Below are 22,213 nucleotides of genomic sequence, written 5' to 3'. Positions count from 1 at the left end.
TGGAAAATGATAACACACTGTTGTAACAACCGTGCTCAAACATTATCTTCGGATAGAAGTGTCGCAAAATTATTTGGGCATGATGGAATTAATGTTATTCCTGTAAAGTGCACTCATTCTGGAAGTCAGGTTCTGCTGTCTGGCATATGTTCAATACCACTTGGCCTTAATAGTCATTTCAACATGTTTCACTCAGAACATTGATCAGTGCAATTGATTGCACACATAAGCGCTCCATTTGAAAAATCATTAATATTACCGGACTTGACATTTATTTCTCTCTCCTGTGACACATGTGCTTCAAATTTTCCTTGCACCTTTATAGCCAGCCATTCCAGTGGGCATCTGTTGTCGATTTAGCATTAATATGACATCAAACATCAATGTCTGATGTATAACATCAAACATCAATGTTTGATGTCATACAGATGTTGAATTGACCTCTGATGCCCGCTGGGATTTTGTCCATTTCTATATTTTGCGACAGTTACGGCATTCAACATCGCATGCATGTTGTAAGTTGCAATATTTTATTCAAACAATTTTTGATCGCATGTCACACATCCTCCCCTCAAGCAATCTGTCACATCCGTCACTCAATATTTGTGTTTTTTTTCTCCACATTGGGAATAGTGCCATTGATGAAAAGCTCGATTGATATTTATTTTCATTCATGAGATGCTTTGCATTAACCTTTTATAGATGAATGTAGGCATTTAATCAGTACAGTATGAGGCATACCTTCAGGCCACAAATCCAGGTGGACTGTGATTTATATACGTAAATAAGATTGTGTGCAGGGGTACATATCCATACTTTTGTAAGTCTGAATAGTTTTGTACACACATGCTGAAAATGGCATGCATACAATTTCTATGCACGCTTTCATAAATAAGAGTAACATATTGCTAGTTTGGACCCAGCCAAAGTGACATAGTAAAACCCGATTAAACTCAGAAGCTTTGAGGAAACCATGATTTAAGTTTAATGTAGTCAGTAACTCAAACCACGTACTAATATATTTTAAAAAGCATATTTGATGTGATTATTGATACTTATTAAGTGTTGAGATGAGTTGCAAGCCGCACCCTCTCTGCCTGGGTGTGTCTCAGCCGCACTGAAGGAGGCAGGGTTACGGTTGTTGAGAGCACCAGGTGGGGGTTGATTAAGAGGGAGAGTGTTGGAGCTCAGGGTAACCTGCTATGATTTGGACAAGGCAGCATTTCCAAAGGGCAGGACTGTAGCGGAAAGCTTGGTAAACGAAACAAAAGAAGGAGCCGGTGAGCCTTTGGACATTTGAATATGGGGCTACAGCTCACACTGGGTGGCTTTGGAAATTAATATGTATGGGTTATGGTTATGCTAAACATTATAGTGAAATTGTGGTAAATTATGTGGTGTATTTTAAACAGTAAAAGCTAAAAAAATAAAGCGGGAAAAATGTTTGTGTGTACTTACCAGGGTTGAAAGCTGTTTGGCTAAGTCATTCTGACTTAGTATTTAAAACTTGAGTATTTGATTTTGGGTTGTATTGCTTAATTATGGTTTGGAGTTTGACCATCTATTTGTGTTTATTTTAAGGTTTTTCACCTGTGTTGGCTGTGTTTGGCTGTGTTTGGCTGAAGATAATCAAAAATAAAACAAAGACAAGGAAGAAAAAACAGTCATGATCACTGAGTGAAGTCCAGTTCAAGTCCTTTTGTCCAAGCGCCTTTCAAGTGGGGAGCTGCAGTTTAACCCCACAAAAGTGTGGGCCACTTGACATCAAGTAAGAGAAGTGAATTGATTCCATCCATCCATCCATCCATCCATCCATCCATCCATCCATCCATCCATCCATCCATCCATCCATCCATCCATCCATCCATCCATCCATCCATCCATCCATCCATCCATCCATCCATCCATCCATCCATCCATCCATCCATCCATCCATCCATCCATCCATCCATCCATCCATCCATCCATCCATCCATCCATCCATCCATCCATCCATCCATCCATCCATCCATCCATCCATCCATCCATCCTCTGAACCACTTCTTCTCACAAGGGTAACGAGCGTGTTGGAAGCCTATCCCAGCTGGTATGTGTATATATATATATATATTTGACATCAACATGAATTTCAGTTGTCAAACCACCAAAAGACAAACATAATCCTTGCTTTGTTTGCATTCTCCCTGATCTCATTGGCCTTCCTTTCAATAATCTCATCTCTTTCAATTTTTTTTTTTTTTTTGCTTAACTTGGAGTAAGCGGTAATCCTTCTTTTCAAGGATCTTGACAGATAAAGAGAACATTAGAATACAATACCCAATTGAATTAATTTATGTTAAGTGGATCTGGTGCATTGATCTCTATACATGGAGCATATAACCAAAATTATCACCTTCCAATCATAATTTCAAACACCTAAATTTTCAAAAAACATTTATATTATGAAAGGCATTTGTAAAAGTAAGCTCAAGTTCAAGTTCAGCCAAACCTGTCTTAATCAGCTCACTAAACAGACACAAAGAAAGACAGATGCAGTGTCCCCATGATGATACATTTCTTAATTTCTTATAAAAAATACTTATATATATTTTTTTAATCAAAGACCATTAATCATGTTTGTTCTTTACACTAAAGAGTGAGGTTATGTTATGCTGCATTATTTATTAGTTATACCCAGCCACTCCCCTTGCTTTTCCTGTCTGTCTCTTAATATAGTCATATACTCTTTACCCACTTGACGCTTGTCAACAGACTTGTAAATGTATGCATGCTGTGTTAGTGTACTTCTTGCATGTGTACACGTTTAGGTATGCCAGTGTTGAAGGTCAGGCAGGTGGTGAAACAAGGATTGATGTACCCATTCAGAGACAGGTGTTAAGAGTGAGGGCCAAGGCAGCATCACTCAGTCTTGGTCTGATGCCTCGGCACAGCTCCACCGCTGGCTTTGATTACTTGATGTTATTGGAGTGTGAAATCTAAATATGCCTTTACATCACTCAAAATTTGCTTTGTCCTAATGCACCAAAGCGACTTGCAAAAAGCATAAGCATATTAGGTAATTTTAAAATGGATTGAATTTATAAATGCACAAGATATTTAAAGTTTTGTGTCAGGTGGCATTTGTCAAATGATGCTATGCAAATCCGCGAGTTCTGAGTTCCTCTAAATGACCTCGCGCTGTAAGACGACAGTCAGACAGTCGAGCGTTTAAATAGCAGGAGTGTGTTATAAAAAGACAGAGAGCACCTGGTAAAATTCTGTTAATCTTCAGGTGCTCGGAGTAGACATTCGTCATCCGAACTTGGGAATTAAACATGAGCATGAATTCTTCAGATGTGCAATATAAAAGAGTTGGATAATTTTAGAACGTATCACTTCACCTGTAATTTTTAGCTTCCCTCAGAGGTCTCTCTGTCTTTGTCATTTTAATAATCTCTTTTGGAAAAAAATAAAACTTGTGTTCTCCAATATGTATTGACAGAATGGATTAAAAAAAAAAAACGTTGGAGTCAGTGTATTTCCCACAGAAGAGAACAAGAAAAGACTACAAAAATATCTTCACTTACAATTGACATATTTCACAGTCTAATAAATGCGGAAAAAGAACACTACCTTCACAAAGATAATAATACGCTGCGGTGATTGACAATGAGGTAACAGTCCATATTTATTGTTATGGGAGTAGAACTACATTATATTGCATTATACGGGCAGTTGTCTTTACTGTTTGTTTTTTAATCTTATTTGGAGAGGTGGGTTACATTTGTTTCAGGAACATTTGGTAAAAATCTACTTGTGTGACTTAAAAAACAGAGAATACTAGTTGTTCTCCGTTACTTTGAGTTTTGTTGATCCGAACCAAGGATGGGACGAGCATCATATCTTTGTTTTTTGTTTTTTCCCAACATAGTGCCGAAGTAACAGTTGTCTTCAAGAGCTCAGTTGTTTTTGTAATTTGTTTGTTATGGGTTGTTTTTTCTCCTATGCATGGATCATTTGTGGACTTTTTCAGTGTTTTGGCAATGACATTCTTCAAAGCAGCAAAATGTGTGCTTGATGTTTTGGCTTTCATGGCAGTGCGCGTGTGGCAGAACTGCTTTTTTTGGGGGGGCAGCAATGTTCGCGCTACTTGACTGTTGCGGCCACGGGGCATTGGTGTTTTTTGTGCCTTTGGTGGGCAGCATTTTTCATGGCTCCGTTTTGTTACGTGGATGTGTCAGCAGAGTTGGAACAATCGGTATTGGTGCGGCTGGATGGATGGCTCGTGGAGTTGAGGATGAGGAGTGAGGAGCGGCGCAGAGCGTGAATGTGTGCCTACAATTGTGAGTCGGTTCTTGGAATTGAAGCCGATCTAAAAAGGACATGCAGGAGAACTGACGCGTGCTCAGTCTCTATGTTCGTTAATGGACGCTACAGCTGATTTTGGATTGACCAATTTAGCTTACAATAAACGTGTGTGGCGTTATGTATGCCTCTAATCCACTGGTGAAAGGAGACTTTTTTAAAACTCTAAAAAGTTTTAGGGACTGTAGAAAATGGCGGACAGTGTTTAGTTGGCACTTGAGCCAGGTAGGGACGATTACAAGGATGGACTATAAAACCCACCCCATCAGGACCGCTTTGTCCATCTGCCCACCTCAGGATATCTGAAGCTACACAGGATACTACATGATGTTTTTTTTGTTTTGTTTTTTTATCATTGAGCAATTGTTGAGTCTTACTCAAGTAATTATTTGTAGGACTACTTTTTACTTTTATTTGAGTCATACTAAAGTACCTACAGTATTTTCCGCATCATAAGGTGCACTTAAAAGCCTTACATTTTCTGAAAAAAACAAAAGTGCACCTTTTATTAAGGTGCACCTTTTGTGTGGACCAAATTCCAAACTCTGTAAATGTTGTGTGGCGGTATTATGTAGACAGCGATCAGCAAACACGATGTGTTACGTTCGGATAAAGAAGATACGTAAGGACTTTGATGGATTTACGTATGACAATCGATTAACAATAATGTGAGTACAGTTCAGTACATGGTTAAATCGTAGAATCAAGTACAACCAAGCTCACCGTCTTGCTCCCGTTACGTTTTGCATGCGCCCTATAACGCGGTGCACCTTGTGTGTGGATTAAGTACAGAATAGCACCCGCAATTGAGTCTGCACCTTTTAACACTTATGGTGCGGAAAATACGGTATTCTTACCAAAGAGCAGTTCTTGGCTAATTTTTTGGCTAACCTCTGCCTATTTGTCCGTTCATGATCACATACTGTAGATGCTGATAAAAACCATCTCAAGCTGTTTGTGAAAATTGTGACTCTTACAATTTTGTTATCTCTGAAATAGATTAAGATTGTTAGATTAACAAGTGTGACGTGAGCATGAAATGTTTGGTAATTCTTGTGAATCCAACAATCATCAGCAAGATATCTGTTGCTATGTGTTTCAACCCATACAATTAAAGAGTGTCTGTGTTGAGGATAATTTGAGAGCAATATTTATAGCATCTTGTTTTTCCTGTAATATTGCAACATGCAGTGATTGATTATTCTGACCATACCACTGACTGCTTTACACATATTACCTTTTGACCTCATAGGTGAAAGATCACATCAAATGCTGAGAGGATGATGGGTGGAAAATGGGATGGTCCTAATTTACAGTTCCTTTACCCCATGCCTGTCAGGAGGGGCAAAAGGTAGTGAGAGCAGGTGGGGTAAAAGGAAGTGAGAGAGAACATGTAAACAGAGAGGAAGAGTGACAGGTGGAACAATCAACAAGGAGGCTAAACGCGCCAAAGTTGAACACAAGATATACTTTAATTGTATATATTCCATCTGAGGTGGCAGTTGTGAAGGTCCATAACTTGCCTGCCTAGAGATTAGACTGTAATGATACAGAGTGGGACTCACACAAACCATCAAATGGAGCCTTCTGTCCAAAAGCAGGATCACTCTGTTGGCTCAGTCCCTGCTCCTACATCCTCCCATTCCCTCATGACTAAATTTGCTCCATGATCCCTATCTGGCTGGCTGTGTTTGTTTGGGGACTGTCACAAAGGAAGTTCCACTGATTCACTTCAAGCCTTGTATTTGTCTTACCTCATGCACAGACTGCATGGAGAAGAGGGGCTCAAAAAGTAAAGCTTCAAAATGTGGACTCAGATAACTAGACAAGAATAACAGCGGCAGATTCAATTCCTAATGCTGAAGAATCGGATCAAAAACGCACAGGTGCAATTTGCATAGCAAGGTTATTATGGTTAAAAAAAACCCAGACAAAATAACTGAAATAGATGAAACATATACGTAATACTTACATTTAAGTAGAAGGATAGATCAAGAGATTAAAGTTGATTCTTCTTTATGTACATAAGTATGTTAGTGTTTACTTTGTATATTCTTTAAATGTTAGCAGAAACAGATATTACAAGCTAAAAAAATTAAAGGTAGATATGATACTATTAAACAACAAAAATAAATCCCACCCAGAGGTTGACTTTTAATAAATCATTGAACTTATGTTGAGTAAAATTTTTGAGGATAGAGACTAATTTTTCCAAACCATGCGCTACAGACCAGTTGGTTGTACAGTCCAGGGTTTTATCATCCGTATTCAACAGAAAAATTCTCATTTTATGCATTATTTACATGTTACATATTCTACATGTGCTTTTTTTCCCCATTTATTGACATAGCATGTCACATCTCTTCGCTACGTTCTTCCCACTCATTGGTTGCATTTGGGGTCATGCTAGATTTCAACCATTTATTAACATACAGTATAATGCTATTTTAACTATAATGACATGGGTTCATGAAAAAAAAAATCAAACTCCACGAATCCTTGTAAAAATCGTACAACAGAATTTGCCACATTTGTATATCAATCGCAAAGGAGAAAATGAAGATTAAAATGCAAATTTACGACCAAAAAACTGTAATGCATTTTGAAAGACTGATCTCCATGACAATAAGTCATATCTGCAATATGTATTGCCTTTTGAAGAAATCAATTCAGGTATGAGTGATTGTGACACTCGGTGTAGCGGACATAAGCGCAGACACCCTTTCCTCACTAAAGCTTTGAAACCTGGCTGGTGTGAGTGTGTGCGACTGCATGTTCATGTTTTAAGGAAGAATGGATTTTGCATTAGTGCTCTCGTTTCCTCTTCCTTCCTTCTTCTTGCCCTCTCTCCAATCCCACTTTCTCTCCCCACCCATTATTTTCACTCTGCACTAGAGGGCCATCAACGAGCCCTGAATGCATTCTGCTGTCTGCTCCATTGTTTGTGCTGTTTCTCTGCGCCTCTGCTCCACTCTCTCTCAATATTTGTTTTCATTAATCACAGTGGGGGCCTGCTGAGGCGGGTGTCTTGATGGCTTTTTTTGGTTGTCTTTTGTTCCGCTACACAGCTTTTGTTGTTGGTGTTTGCTATTTTGTTGTTGGTTTGTTTTGGTGAATGTGCAACGTGGATATTCGGTATGCCATCACGCACGCACGCACGGACGCGCATGCACGCACACGCACATGCGCACACGCACACACAAACAAACACGCACACGCGCACACACACTGAAAAAGTAAGATTGGGTTATCACATAGTTCTTTACACATGGTAATTGAAGAGGGAGCAACAGCAATGTGTAAATACTCTTATTAATTTATACAAACATAGTTGCTCCATCAACGCACAGACACGGGACACACAGCTTGGTAATTTTCCATTACACATAAGATACAGCTCATTAACGTCATGACACATAGATGCAAAACATTCAGGTGATAACAGAACAAATGTCTGCCTTATGAGGATATGTTTTTCCTTCTTTTCCCCTCCCTTTTCTTCTCTTCCGTAATCCTGCTTGCAGACAGTATAAAACCTTCTGATCTGGAGTCTGACATTTAATACAGCTCATTTTTCTTCTTTCCTTTGTATCAGGTCCTATTTCTGTAGTTACAATAATGCTGCTTCAGATTGGCCTTAACTCAGAATTGTCCACAATTGAACATTTAACTGAACTGGATTAAAGATATAATAAACACAAAGAGGACTGACTAGGTTACTAGTTTTTCTATGTTTTGTATAGATATAACATCCATGAACTCCTTTATTCCTCAACTTAAACATTCCTAAATTTACAAATTATCCAGCATCTTGTGCTCATATGGAATTTTTGTGCTCAGGTAACTAAATAAAGAATTCCCACCACTCTGTTGCTTTTCTTTCTGTTATTTTTCCTCTGCTCCATTTTCTTATAATCTTAACCTCCCTTGTTATTTGCAAGTTGCCCTCCTTCTCTTTGTTTAACCAACTTTACTTGACTTCTAAGGCCGTTTCATCACTGGGCATGACAAAAGGTGCACCATCCCGCCTACCCTGAATGGATAAGATCAATCCCTCATTAAATAACAACCAGGGGATCTTGATTCTCCTCTTGATTCTGTGCAGTTTCGCATCATGAGATCCAAAAATTCTCTGTCTTTTGTGTATTTAGTCTCTGCAAGCCCTCTGACTTATTCCTTTTCTTTATGTACTTCTGTGAACTCATGCCAGGATCTTCTGAGCAATGCAGAGTAATTAGGGCAGAACTCAGTTGGCATCTTTCATGGAGTGATACGCTATAGGCGCATAACCATATTAAAGTATGGAATTCATTCCAAAGTTGCTAAAGTATCTGTTTAAAACTCCAGTTTTTTTTTTTTTTTTTTTACGGAAGCTCAAGAAATTTGCAAAATATTATTTTAACACGCCTTCCACTTACATGTGTAGTAAACCTCAAATAAGTTCAAAATGTAAAAAAAAATCCCAAAAAGGATTATATATACACATACAGGTTTCACTTTTGCACCTACCTGTTATTGATATAATAGCATTTTAGGTAAAGACATCTCGAGGGTCTTAGAATTAGTGATGGGAAAAATGAAGTTTCATGAACCAGTTCTTGTGTTTATTGAGCCATCAAGATGATACTTTCTGCTCACCATTGGGTTGAAAGCACATTGGACTTTACATTTTTTAATCCCCTTTATCCATCTACAGGAGACAAAAAATATACCTGGTTTATGAAGCAAATTTGAAACTTCGTTCACCCATTACTACTTAGAAGGACCATTTTTGAAGGAACAAATTTAGAAGGAAAAAAAAAGAGCTATCGAGACATTAAGATACATTTAAAATTGAAGAATAAACCATTATCATCTTTATTTGTCGGACACACTCATTTCTACTCAGAAGGACCATTTTTAAATGAACAAATTCAGAAGGAAAAAAAAGAGCTATCGAGACATTAAGACACAGTTAGAATTGAAGAAGAATAAACCATTATCATCTTTATTTGTCATGTACATGAAACTTGACCCATCACAGGAGTGGACACAGAAAACACACCCTGTGAGTTGCACATACTGAGGAATGCTGAAATGCTCCCAGGGCGATCAAGTATCCCCCACTTGATCACCCTGGGAGCATTTCACGATTTAGGTGTCTTGCTCAAGGACATCACAGCCGTGTGTCCGTGGGCTGTTGGGGGTGGATGGTCTTGAACTGGGGCCCCCACAGTAGAAAATATTGCTTTGATAACTGCCAACAATTTAAATACTTATAGCAATAAAATACTTTTTTTCTCCAAAATGAAATTCAGTGGAGGAAGTTTTTAGATTTATTGATCAAACTATATGAAGATTACCCTTTGCCAAAAGTCAGTTGTATAGGTTCCAGGTTACATTTATGGTGGGAAAAAAAACCTTGAAAATTAATCATAGTGCTCTATATTTTCAACAAAACCTGGGAAAAACAGCAGCATACATATAAACTTTTACATCCACTGTACCTATAGTGAAGCATAGTGGTGGGCAGCATCATACTTTGGAGCTGTTTTTCTTAAAGCTGAACCAGGGCCTTCGTCATGGAGGAGGGAATTATGGTAAATACTATTCAGTGTTAGCACAAAAGCTTGAGGCTTCTTTTTGAACACTTTAGATGAAGAGGAAATTCATCTTTCAGCATGACAACCACCTAAAGCATGCATCCAAATCAACAAAAGTATGACTTCACCAAAAGATTAAGGTTTTGGAATGATCCAGCCAGCGTCCAGACCTGAACCTGATGAAAAATCTATTTCAGCATGACAATGACCCAAAGCATGCATCCAAATCAACAAAAGTATGACTTAACTAGAGGATTAAGGTTTTGGAATAATCCAGCCAGCGTCAATCTGATCAAACATCTGTACAGAGATCTGAGGAGGGTTGCGCATAAAACATGTCCTAGCAATCTATCTACACAACCCAAAAAGTCTGAATGCTCAAATGAAAGTCAGAGGGTCTGCAAAAACTTGTTTGAAGCAAACAATGTGCCCTGATTATAGAACGTTTTTTATTTTTCTCTTGAGGAGCTTTCATTTTGTTTATCAGTAATTATATCCATCCATCCATCCATCCATTGTGCCGCTTGTCCCCACGGAGGTGCTGGAGCCTATCCCAGCAGTCATCAGGCAGTAGGCGGGGGACACCTTGAACTGGTTGCCAGCCAAACACAGGGCACACGGAAACGAACAACCATCCGCACTCGCAGGCAATTTGGAGTGCTCAATCAGACTACCATGCATGTTTTTGGGATGTGGGAGGAAACCAGAGTCCCCGTAGAAAACCCATGCAGGCACGTGGAAAGCATGCAAACTCCACACAGGGAGGGCTGGAGGTGGAATCAAACCCACACCCTACAAACAGTGAGGTAGACGTGCAGTGCCCCACCGAGCCACCCATTCCTAACACTACTACTACTACTACTACTAATAATAATAATAATAATAACAATAATAATAATAACAAACTTGGCTGCGAACGACATCACAGTATTAGCCTTTGTCCATGCAGCTCCCTTCAGCACACATTCAATGTGTGTCTAAATAAACTACGTAGTTGACATTTGTAAGTCCCTCTGATCTCCCTGATTAAAGAAATGCCCCAGGCTTATAAAAGGCGCAGTGAGAGATTGCCAGACAAAGCCAGCAGGTAAGTTGTATTAGAAATCAGTTCATTCACCTTAGACCTCAAGCTCCCTGTTCTTTTCTACCCTTCCCTTTTCTGGCACTACAAAGCTACAGAGAAATAATGAATTATAAATCCCCCTGGATACATTATCTTGACTCACTTCACATGCCATTACTCCAGTTACACCAATAGACGATCTGTGCATTCATAAACTTTGCTTAATTATTGATGGGATATCATTACCAAAGCAAAATCTATCATCAAAGAGTTATTTGTGTCAAGCAGTTGCCTGATTTGTGCATTGTTTAAACCTGTAGAGCTGTATCTTTTCTGTTTAAAAAAAAAAAAAAAAAAAAACATTACTATACCATCTTTACACAATCACACAATGCTGATTAATCCTTGATCGTTTTCTTTCTATTTTTTGTTTTCATTTTCAACATCTTGCTGTTTCAATGTTCTACTTTTTAAATTTCATTTTAACCATCCACAGTACATTCTGACGCTGGCCCACTGGATGTCAAACTGAAAAAGACATGGCAAATGATGAAATGTATTTAGCAATTGGCAGAGCATGGCTCCTTATCTCCCATTTGTTTCTGTAGCAGAAAATAATTGTAAAACATTGTAAACAATAATCAAAATGAAAGTAATAAATGACATTAACAAACTTAACTTCTTTCCGAGGCTTAAGATACCAAACAAGGTGCCTTACATAAACTAAAGACAAACAGATATAATAGGAAATATAACTCATTCTGCCTGTAGTTTTATATGATTAATTTCCAACCGAATATGAAAATTCGGATTTTGCATTTGTCACAGGATTGGATGGAGCAGGGCGACCAAATACAGCTTGGACCAGGGTTTATTCAGCAAAGCAAACAAAAAGACTCAGCAAACAAGTCAAGTTTATTTGTATAGCCCTAAATCACAAACAGTCTCAAAGGGCTTCACATAGCCAAAAATTGACAATCATTCTCAAAGCATCCCCTGATCTTAAGCTCTCAAAAGGGCAAGGAAAAACTCAAAACCCCTGCCAGGGGAAAATGAGAAACCTTGAGAAGGGACCACAGATGGAAGGATCCCCCTTTCAGGATCACCAGGTTGTAATGGATGCAGAGAGGGCACAAGTAATACATATTATGAAAATCAATGAAAAAAATGGATGTCGGAGGTGCCCTCGATTGTCCTGGCAGTGTCTTCAAACTGACATGATTTAACAAAATAACTAGAGGACTAATCGACAGGTGTTATTTATGTAATAGATATTTGAATAACTCATACCGTATCCTTTAGCCTGTTGTTGCTGGTTCGTGTCTGTTCTTGGTGTTGAATTTTGACAAATAAATTTGCCCCAAAAGTGCGACTTATACTCAGGTGCGACTTATATATGGGTTTTTTTTTCACTTTATTGTGCATTTTATGGCTGATGCGATTTATACTCCGGAGCGATTTATAGTCCGAAAAATACGGTAATCTTTGAGACTTTGGATAGTTTTTGGCTCACATCCTTCACCTCTTTCCTTGGTTATTAAGTACTGCCCTAAATGTTCCTTCTTTTTTCACCTCTTTGTATTTCCCATGTGATTAGCATCCCTCCACCAATGCTTTTCGTGTTGCCACAGCAGCACTCTGGATTATGGCAATGCTCATCCCTACAGTAAACAACACACAGGCACACAGATGCTCCCACACAGAACCTATCTATCAGTGTGAGTAACGCTCTTTAGGCAAACAGCAGATTATGGTGATTCCTGTCATGTATGCGCATTTGCTAGGAACAAATCATTACTAACCTCATATGAGTGTGTGTCAATTTTTCTTCACACATGCTGTGAGGCCATTTTGTGGTGATTATGTAGTATAAGTTTATATTATTTTTTTTACAGACATACATATTTTTCACTTATACGCAGGATCTTTCATATTTTCCATCATCCGCTTAATTCTGTACTTCTTTCATACATTGTGTCAGCTAAATGTCCAAGATAAAAAAAGATGTGGTGGGATATCTGGAGCACAATGTCTCACTCATTGAAAAATAAAATAAAAATCTATATTTCATCAAATCCAACAGAACAACTAAAGTGCAAGTTGAAGAACAATAAACTACCAGAAAGCATTCAATATCCGTTTCTCTATAAAGAGGTATTATTTGTGGGCTTTTCTGAAATGCTCTATGCCCACGAGGGTAGCGGGCACACTGGAGCCTAGCCCAGCAGTATTTGGGCGGTAGGCAGGGTATATCCTGAACTGGTTGCCGGACAATCGCAAGGCGCACATAGACAACCATTCACACTCACAATTTACTTTGTTATTTAACTGTTAACCTTTGAAAGAAAGAAATGAAGCACAGAATGTCTACAATACCTGTTGTCTAAAATTGTAAATGTTATCTTATTTTAAGAGTTTGATCAATTTATTGTCAATAAATTATTTATGTACTGTAAAAGAAGATTCTAATTAACTGCAGAATAAACCTGCCGTTGTCAGTTTAAGTTCAATAAATACTGATGTTTCATTAAAAATTATTTATTGTAATGCAATTTTTTAGAGTAGTGAAAATAGTTATTTTACCTGGTACTATTTACTTTTATAATAAAGTAATTAAATTTTCAATCCAATTATTTATTTTAGTAAAACATGAATAACTATAACTGATTGTTTTCATAATAAGTAAATAACATTATGTTGAAAGCCAAAAATTGCATAAAGACCCATCAAAACATGTTTAATGTTCTTTATAAAGCCGAATGTAATTGAGAAATAGCAGTTTGCTGCATTGCAAATCTTAGAAATGGGCATGGTTTCATAAAATGATCATGAGACAGTATAATCTAGTATTGCCCCAAATGTAACGCAGCACCAATCCAATCATTATCTAAACTGCCTACCTCAGCTGACTTCAGGCAGTAGTGACTTCAACCCTGAACTGGTTTCCAGCCAATCACAGGGCACACACATAGACAAACAACCATTACACTAAAAGACAATTAAGAGTGTTCCTGCTATGCATGTTTTAGGGCACACACATAGACAAACAATCATTACACCTAAAGACAATTAAGAGTGTTCCTGTTATGGATGTTTTTAGAACATATGAGAAAATTGGAGTATACCCATACAGGCACACGGACAACACACAAACTCCACGCAAGAACGCCAGAGGTGGACATGCTAACTCGTCGACCACTGTGAAAAATAGATAGATAGATAGATAGATAGATAGATAGATAGATAGATAGATAGATAGATAGATAGATAGATAGATAGATAGATAGATAGATAGATAGATAGAGCGAGAGAGAGATAGATAGAGCGAGAGAGAGATAGAGCGAGAGAGAGATAGATAGAGCGAGAGAGAGATAGTTTATTGATCCCAGGGGGAAATTCAGGAGCCAGCAGTTAGATACAGAAACACACAGATAGATAAACAGATAGACAATATAGCTTAATATTAATAAATAACAAATAGATCAAATAGTAAATAAATACATCAAGTAAATGAATAAATAAATAGATTGATAATTAACGGATCCAATAAATAAACAATAAACAGTGTCACAACTGTGACCGCACCTACAAACCCTGCGACGAATTAAAAAGTCTCACAACATAGGGAAGGCATGAACCCCTCAGCCTCTCCTTGGAGCAAGACGGTGTCAGCAGCCTTTCACTCTTTGATGGACAGCAGCCTAGCCAACACCCGCTGATCTGCCACAGACACCAGATCAGGTAGCTCCGTGCCCACAACAGAAGCCGCCTTCCTCACTCGCTTGTCCAGGCGGGAGGCATCCCTCTTCTTGACAAGCATGCCACCGCAAAGAATAGTGCAATAATGGCAAAACATAGATTGGAACTATATAATTTGAATTCCTGCATTGTTGACAGTCCTTGACACACTTGTTTTCATATGCCACCAATGAGGAGCTACAGGACATACACAGAGGATACATCAGATGTTCCTCAATTGAAGCTTTCCCATGTAAGCTCCTCAACAACTTCCAGGTTGCGTTCAACCTGTTTGTGTGGATACAGAGTGATTACGCTCGTTAGATTACTGCATTACTGGGAAAAACTAAAATGAGTTCCCTAACGCCGTAAGTTTAAATAGCGTTATTATCAACACTGCTAATGACCGAGTTTCATGTCACACAAGGCAAAATCAGCCACTGCTGCTGCTGATGAATGTGGTGCAGCCCTGTGCAAAACAATGAGCTCTTTGTTTACATTTCAACACTAAAAGTTGTCGAGTTCTCGCCTGTGTTTCAGGTCAACATACCATCACTGTTGTGGAAAGCATATACTTATTTGCATCTCTGCTCTCGGTCTTAATCACACTCCATCACACTGTCCCTTATTCAGTTATTTTTATCCTCTCCTATGCTTCACACTGACCTTGCTGATTAACATTTTCGACACAAACGTGTGTTGTTCCAACACAGAGTGGTAAGTACTTGAGATGTAATTAGAATTAAGGATATTGATTACACATGACCGGGCGATATAAATAATAGCTTGCATGAATAAGGGAAAGCGATAGGTGACCTCCTGGTGATTTATGTACAGGCTTCGATGGTCTGCACTATAAATCAACCATGTTCTTATTGAGATGAATCCCCGTAATTGCAGCATTATAATAGCTAGCTCCATGAATCTCTACACTGTCCATATGTTAATCGTGATAAAAACTGGGCATCTTTAGTGCTTAAGTCAGGAATGGAGAACTGGTGGCCTATGGAAAAATCTGCAGGTAAGGAGTTTGAAGTTGTAATAACAATCTTCACCACCAGATGGTAACATAAACCACAACATAAAATCTAGAATCCTATATTCATAGGTGAAGTTTTCTTTTTTCTTTGTTTTGGTATTTTCGTAGAGGGTCACTGTGGAAAGGGCCGTCTTTGCAGTTAAGGAAGCGAACACATCCAGCTTGTTTCCCAACCAATTAAAGCGGCTGGCCTCCTTCCCATTATTTTAAGCGGAGGAGAGGCACACACGGTCTTTTAACATTGTGGAAGCAGAAATTGACTTACAGTAGTCCATGTCGAAGCAAAGTCAACTTAATGGAACTATATGTGCTTAATTGCCGTTTACACCAGATATAAACAGGATAAACCAGTACAGGAAGTAATACTTCACATGTCGGTTCAAAAGGATGTTCTGAGCTTGTTAGTTCCTTGTCCTTATTGTTGATAGGCATACTTTTAGAGTCCTTACACTCTTTCCTTGACACTATAAACCACAGCAACTCTGGCTGTACTCTTTAACAACAGGCAAGACAGCCTTTCACTGAGGCCCTTAAGTGCTGTCTGTATGTTGTGCTGACTGATCAGTATCAGCCCTCTGCTATGCTGTGACTTCCATCAGCAGGGAAACTACGTTGTGTTCCAACCTGATCACACGTGGAGAAGAACAAACACACTTGAGATATCACAGGGAAACATACAGAAATTGTGAGCTTTAGGGTTAGTGTTTGTGTGTGTGTATGCGTATCGTGCGTGTGCCGATCTCAATGTGAATGTGTTTGTATCTGATGTTGTGGGTCCCATGAACACTTGAGTACAACAAGCAGCGGCAAAGGCGAACTTACGTCAGCATAGCTCTCTTCCATATCCTGCGTTTGCTCATGCACGGACACTAAAAGATAAAAACAGCTTTTCTGAGATACATCTTTCTAGTGTGGTGAAGTTTAAGGCTTTGAAAAGCATAGCTGCCAAATTATGCAACATTCAATTCAACAAGTCAATGATGATGTTCAGTGACAACAGGCTGATCTAATAAAATACTAGCAAAAAAACCTTCCCACTTTTTACTTCCAAATTAATAGTGACTGACATTAACACTGCCACGCTTAATTAATGAAAACAAAACACAGTACATAACATCCATCTAATTCAAGAAAACAAAGAATGAGCCAGCTTGTGTCATGTGAAATTTGTTGCCTGTTGACAGTGAAGCGCTAAACACGGATGACTCGTGTTTGCGTATGCAAAGTGTGCATAAATTATTATTTTTTTTACAATGGAGATTCGTAAGTAGATGTGTAACACATGCTGACATTCAATTTATAGGCATTATTTTTAGCTAGGCTGTCATGTTTGCTGCGGTGACAGCTCTTAAAAGCTACCGCAGACAAAACCATCTCCTCTTCGCACTCTAATGTCAAGTCTTCACAAAGTGATGACTGTGCTATCATTTTGCAAGATGAAAGCTGATGCATTGCTTTTAATTCTACAAAGACACTTCATGGCAGAGTTTTTTGATGTTTGAATTGTCCTCCTATTCCTGTCCATTTTATGGCTACGGTCAATACTCTGATCATTATACAGCAACATCTGACTAGCGGATATCAAGAGACTGTTTTACACCATTAAAACCACACTTGGCAGTAAAAGGAAGCGGTCTGACTCGGAGGAGGAAGAAAGAGGTCAGAACATTTTAGAAAACCACGCACGGGAAACGGGACACTCTGAGGCACTTTGTCACATCAATTAGAAATTCTATACGGGTAAAGAGATTGTGACCTGCAGGGCAGTAGAAAGGACGGGCATGATTTATTGTTTGTGTGTGCGCATGTGTGTGTGTGTGTCTGTGTGTTATCTTTTCTTTTTTTTTTTTTTTTTTGCATGTTTGCACATATGTGACAGATACAGAGAGCCTGAAAGACATGCTTTGGAATTGTCGGCTTTTGCATCTCAGATCCTGGTGAAAGCCAATTTTAGCCTGCAGTACTTTAAATTGTTTTACATTGCTTATTTCCTTTTGACTGAAAGCGAGGGGACGCGGTTGGAGTCCTCTTTTTTATTGCTGTCTCTTGTTCTCACTATTCAGCCTCCAGTCAGTCAGTCAGTCAGGCACTCGGGCCTTGAGGCTGTCAGAGGGGGAACAAAGTGAGTGGGTGAAATGCTGCATGCCCGTTCTCTGATCACAGGGACTGATGGTGTGCCAAACATTACATACACTCAACAAGCCTCACAGCAAGATGGTTACAGCATGGGCCTTCATCATGCATACTGTTTGTGTGTTTGTTTGTTAGATAGAGTGCCACGAAAAAGTATTTGCCCTAATCTCAAATTCTTTTTTTTTTTTGTTTGCATGTTTTCCCCACTATAATGTTTTAGAATCATCAAACAAAGGTAAATATCAGACAAAGATAACCCAAGTAAACACCAAATGCTGGTTTTGAAAGGTAAATTTATTTATTAAGGGGCTGTGGGGGTCTATTTAATATTAGCCGGTCCTCTGGAAAAAAGTAATTTTCCACCTTGTTAAATCATGAATTAAGTGTGGCTAATCAATTTTTTGGGGAAAGCTGAGTTCATCATCACTGACCACACCAAAGCCTGATTACCTCCGGACTTAGAAATCAGCTAATAGGAAGCCACCCGACATCGTTGATTCGGCCATCAGATCTCAAAATGCTGCAAGTTGGTTTCCATGGGGTCTTTAAAAAATCTTAAAATTATTGAATTCATGAATTTGGAAACACCCTAAAAGTCGTATATATGGGTTTTAAATGTTATGGTGTATTTCTTTGGATTAAATAACATGGCCTAAAAGGGATGGAGGAACAAATCATTGAGAACTCAATGTAATTGTTCCATTAATTTTGTGGAAAATGTCACGTGTGCAGTTACTTGCACAAGAATGGTGAAAACCATTAATGACAAGGAAAAAAAGTAAACAAAACTAAAAAACACAGAAAAAAAACACAAGGGCTCAGTAAAGAAAACGGAAAAAAAATCTTAATGATTCTCAATATAATATAACATAATAAAAGATTGAAATTCTGAATATACTTCCTTGCCCTATGAAGGGCTCCATTTTCAGACCTCACAATTTTTAAATTTTGTCAATGAATAATGCATGAACTTCATGACAAATAACAAGCACGTGTAGAAAGTAGGTGTCAATGAAAGTGTACAATTTGGCGCTGATTTAAATTAGGATTGTTCAGCCTTGATGGAGGCCTGTGCTCTACTGAATGCCATTCCAGTCCGCCATCTGTCCCTTTCTCTATAAACAACCCGCTCTGGTTTCGTGCAGTGTTCGCTCGCAGAAAAGGTGGTGGGTTTCCTGCTGTGTGCAGTATTACTCCAAACCAATTTTCCATACCCCCTTTATGAGGAATCAGTCTTCGTAAAATGTGAATATGCAATGTAACTGTGCAGACAAGGAGCCATCTTCTGGAAACACTATTAAGGCAGGATGAGTCAGACACAAACACACAGTCTACCAGGTGTCTGCTGCTACACACTGATCTGACAGCACTCATCTATACTGAATCAAATCCTCCGAGATGTGTGTAGGAAACAACTTTATTTTTTGTTCTATGAATAAACTGACTCGCCCTTAGATTTGTTACTCTGAGCTGCAGTCGGCCCTGTGTAAATCAATGCCTCAGTGGACTAGCGAGGCAGCAGTTAGGCCTATATTTATTTGGTTTCCTAGCTAGCAGCAGTAGCTATATTGAGGGGTTAAAGGAATTCGATACACAGTGAAAGTAATGAGGGTGATACCTTACCTATCAAGCATGAGATTACAGTCAACACAATCGAGGTAAGTACAAATAAAATGAGCATGCACCACAGGATAAATACAAAACTACATTACACATTATTATAGGGATCTCGGGGAAATGCAAGTGAATCTCGTGAATCTAGTATTTTATTGATTCAAAAGATGCCGCATGGTCTGTTTCTGCTCATTTGCAGTCTGTGTCTGTAGCGCTGAATACCGGATTAAGTCTGATGGCGATGAATTATACATGCAGCCTGAAATGTAATGCTTTTCATTAGTTGTCACATCGCTTGTTTGAATTTTGCATACTGTGTTAATAAAACTGCCTTTATCGTTGAACAGCGCAGTTATGGATTTGAAGGGAAAAAAATCATGCCATCACTGCAATGTGCTGCTGCCAATTCATTAATTCAACAACAAAATTGAAGTTGAATCGAAAGAGATTTGTTGCTAGGGTTAACTCTGAACCAAAGAAAGATGCATTGTCGTCTCAACTGAGGAATTGAATGAAGCTTCTGTTCTTTATGCTCTTGTACGTGTCTTTCAGGAGACCTTGAGAAATGAAGGTTGGACCCAGTTAATAATAGTGGCCGAGAGGGTCTGTTAGCGTTGGCCACTACATCACTCCTTACCGGGGAGACATCTCTAGGGCTCCATGGAGCTGTGATGGAGTGCTGGATGGGGAGCAGACTGGTATAGTGATGGAGAGGGTATCAGAGGCTGGGGGACAGATGAGATTCAGCCACCAAGGGTACAAACCTAGGACACCAAGCATACATTTTATTTTCCATGATTTCATCACTTTTGGAAGAAAAAAAATAACAGCAGACCTAAATTAGCTCTTAGAGTTTGTTGGATAGAACAACTTAATTTGATTAAAAAAAAAAAAACTTTTAAAGGTTGGTCACTGACGCGATTGTTTGTTGCAGTGAAAAACAGGCAAGACAAGATTGGAGCTCAGGGGACTCTTTGAAAGAAGTTTATTTATTTATAAAAACAAAAACGTGGGGTTGATCACAGAAAGAATGGTAAATACATACTCAATCTAAACTGACCATCTGAAATAAAATACACAAACCTCTAAATTCTGCTATGAAGTAGTTGGTAATATGTTCACCCTGAGCTAAGTGCGTGTAGAACCACAAACACAAAACATATGTCATCAGTGGTGTCCGAATACGTCACTGGTCACAGTAGGCAACACAGAGAGTTATTTCCTTTGAGTTCTACTCTGCCAACAGAAAGATATTTTCTGTAAAAGCAGCGTAGGTCCCATCCACGTCACATTTGGAAGTTAAAATGACATGTAATTAGACCAGGCATCGACAGTTATTTGCTCAAGGGCTACATTACATTTTGAAAATGGACTGCTGGGGTCAGGTCATTTGTAGATGAGGTGAAAAAAAGTTGATGTGTATAAAAATAAGTTATTCTAATTAAAAAATAAAAGTTGAGTAATATTGATTTGTTTCATTTTCAATAAATTCGTTAACAAATTATTTATTTGAATAAATGATTAAAAATTAAATTACAAACTAAACATCTGAAATAGTTTATTCTCCTTCTCACACCATAAGATGCATTTAAAAGCCTTTAATTGTCAAAACAATTGACGGGTGCCTTATTGGTGCACCTTTGTGTGCACCTAGTTCAAAAATCTGTAAATGTTGTCGTGCAATTTTAGTAATTGCTTCATTCAGTTGACAGTGGGAGTTTTGCCAGTTAAAAACAACAGAATAAAAGACCTAAAAGGTACTAGACAAGCCAATAAGAGGAGCTAAGACATGAAAACAAAGAATAGATAAAAATAGGCCTGTTCTATTGCTGTGGACTATGGTAACTGAATGCAGCATCACCGTATGTTTTAGTTCTCACCCTTGGAATAATTAAAAGGCCAGAGGACCTTAAGATTCACAAGAGTTAATGATAATAGCAAGTCAGATAAATAATATGCTCCATGACTGTTAAGGCATTTTAAAGCACCTTAAAATGAACCCTAAAATACACAAGGAGCCAATCTAGTGATTTTAAAACCTGCACTCATTTGGCTGAGTTTTGAAGTTATTGTACTCTTTTTAGTAAGACCAGAAAGCAGAGCATTACAGTAATTGTAATTAAGGGAAATCAAACCATGCATCAGCAACTCTGTGTTGGACTGAGATAGAAATGGGCATACTCTGGCTATATTCTCCTGATAATTAAAAACATGATCTTAGTTATAGTTTTAATATGAGGAATTAGAAAACGAAGCTCAGAGTCACAAATGACGCCCACATTCTTGTAAAGATTTAAAATCATTTAGTTTTGGTAAAGGTTTCTCTCTGACACTCAGGGTTGTTAATTAAAAAGATGTAAGAAAATGCCCACTGACATAATTTGGTTTATTGTGTTGTATTTAGTGTTAACAATGATCTCATGTGCACAGCAGAGTTAACATTTTGAGTTCTGCAACAATTTGTTTTATTGTCTAAGGAATAAATAAGTCATAAAGTGTAAGTGTTTATTGATTGTATACAAAGCAACTGGTTTGAAATAGACATTTGTTATGAAAAGCATAACTGCAATCCTTTGACCAGTGGCTCTGGCCTGTTGTGGCACCCCTTCCTCTTGGCAAGACCACCACTTACAAGACTAGGCTAAAATAAACAACACACCCTATTATTGTGAGGCCTTGATGGAGTTCTGAGCGCTACCG

General features: G+C 38.4%; 1 long non-coding RNA gene across 2 annotated transcripts; it reads left to right on the top strand.

The window, feature by feature from the left end:
* Positions 1 to 1,130: 1,130 nt before the first annotated feature.
* LOC125988475 (uncharacterized) lies at positions 1,131 to 21,995 on the top strand. Of its 2 annotated transcripts, none has more exons than XR_007488383.2 (3): positions 1,131 to 1,280; positions 1,582 to 1,768; positions 20,066 to 21,995. It is a non-coding gene; the product is annotated as an uncharacterized lncRNA (long non-coding RNA). The 2 variants fall into 2 exon arrangements; XR_011086650.1 differs by lacking the exon at positions 20,066 to 21,995 and adding an exon at positions 5,597 to 8,199.
* Positions 21,996 to 22,213: the final 218 nt, after the last annotated feature.

The sequence above is a fragment of the Syngnathus scovelli genome, chromosome 1, assembly GCF_024217435.2.
Source record: "Syngnathus scovelli strain Florida chromosome 1, RoL_Ssco_1.2, whole genome shotgun sequence".
Classification (NCBI taxonomy): Eukaryota; Metazoa; Chordata; class Actinopteri; order Syngnathiformes; family Syngnathidae; genus Syngnathus; species Syngnathus scovelli.
Note: the sequence above shows the minus strand (reverse complement) of the source record. Positions and strands in the feature narration are given on the sequence as shown.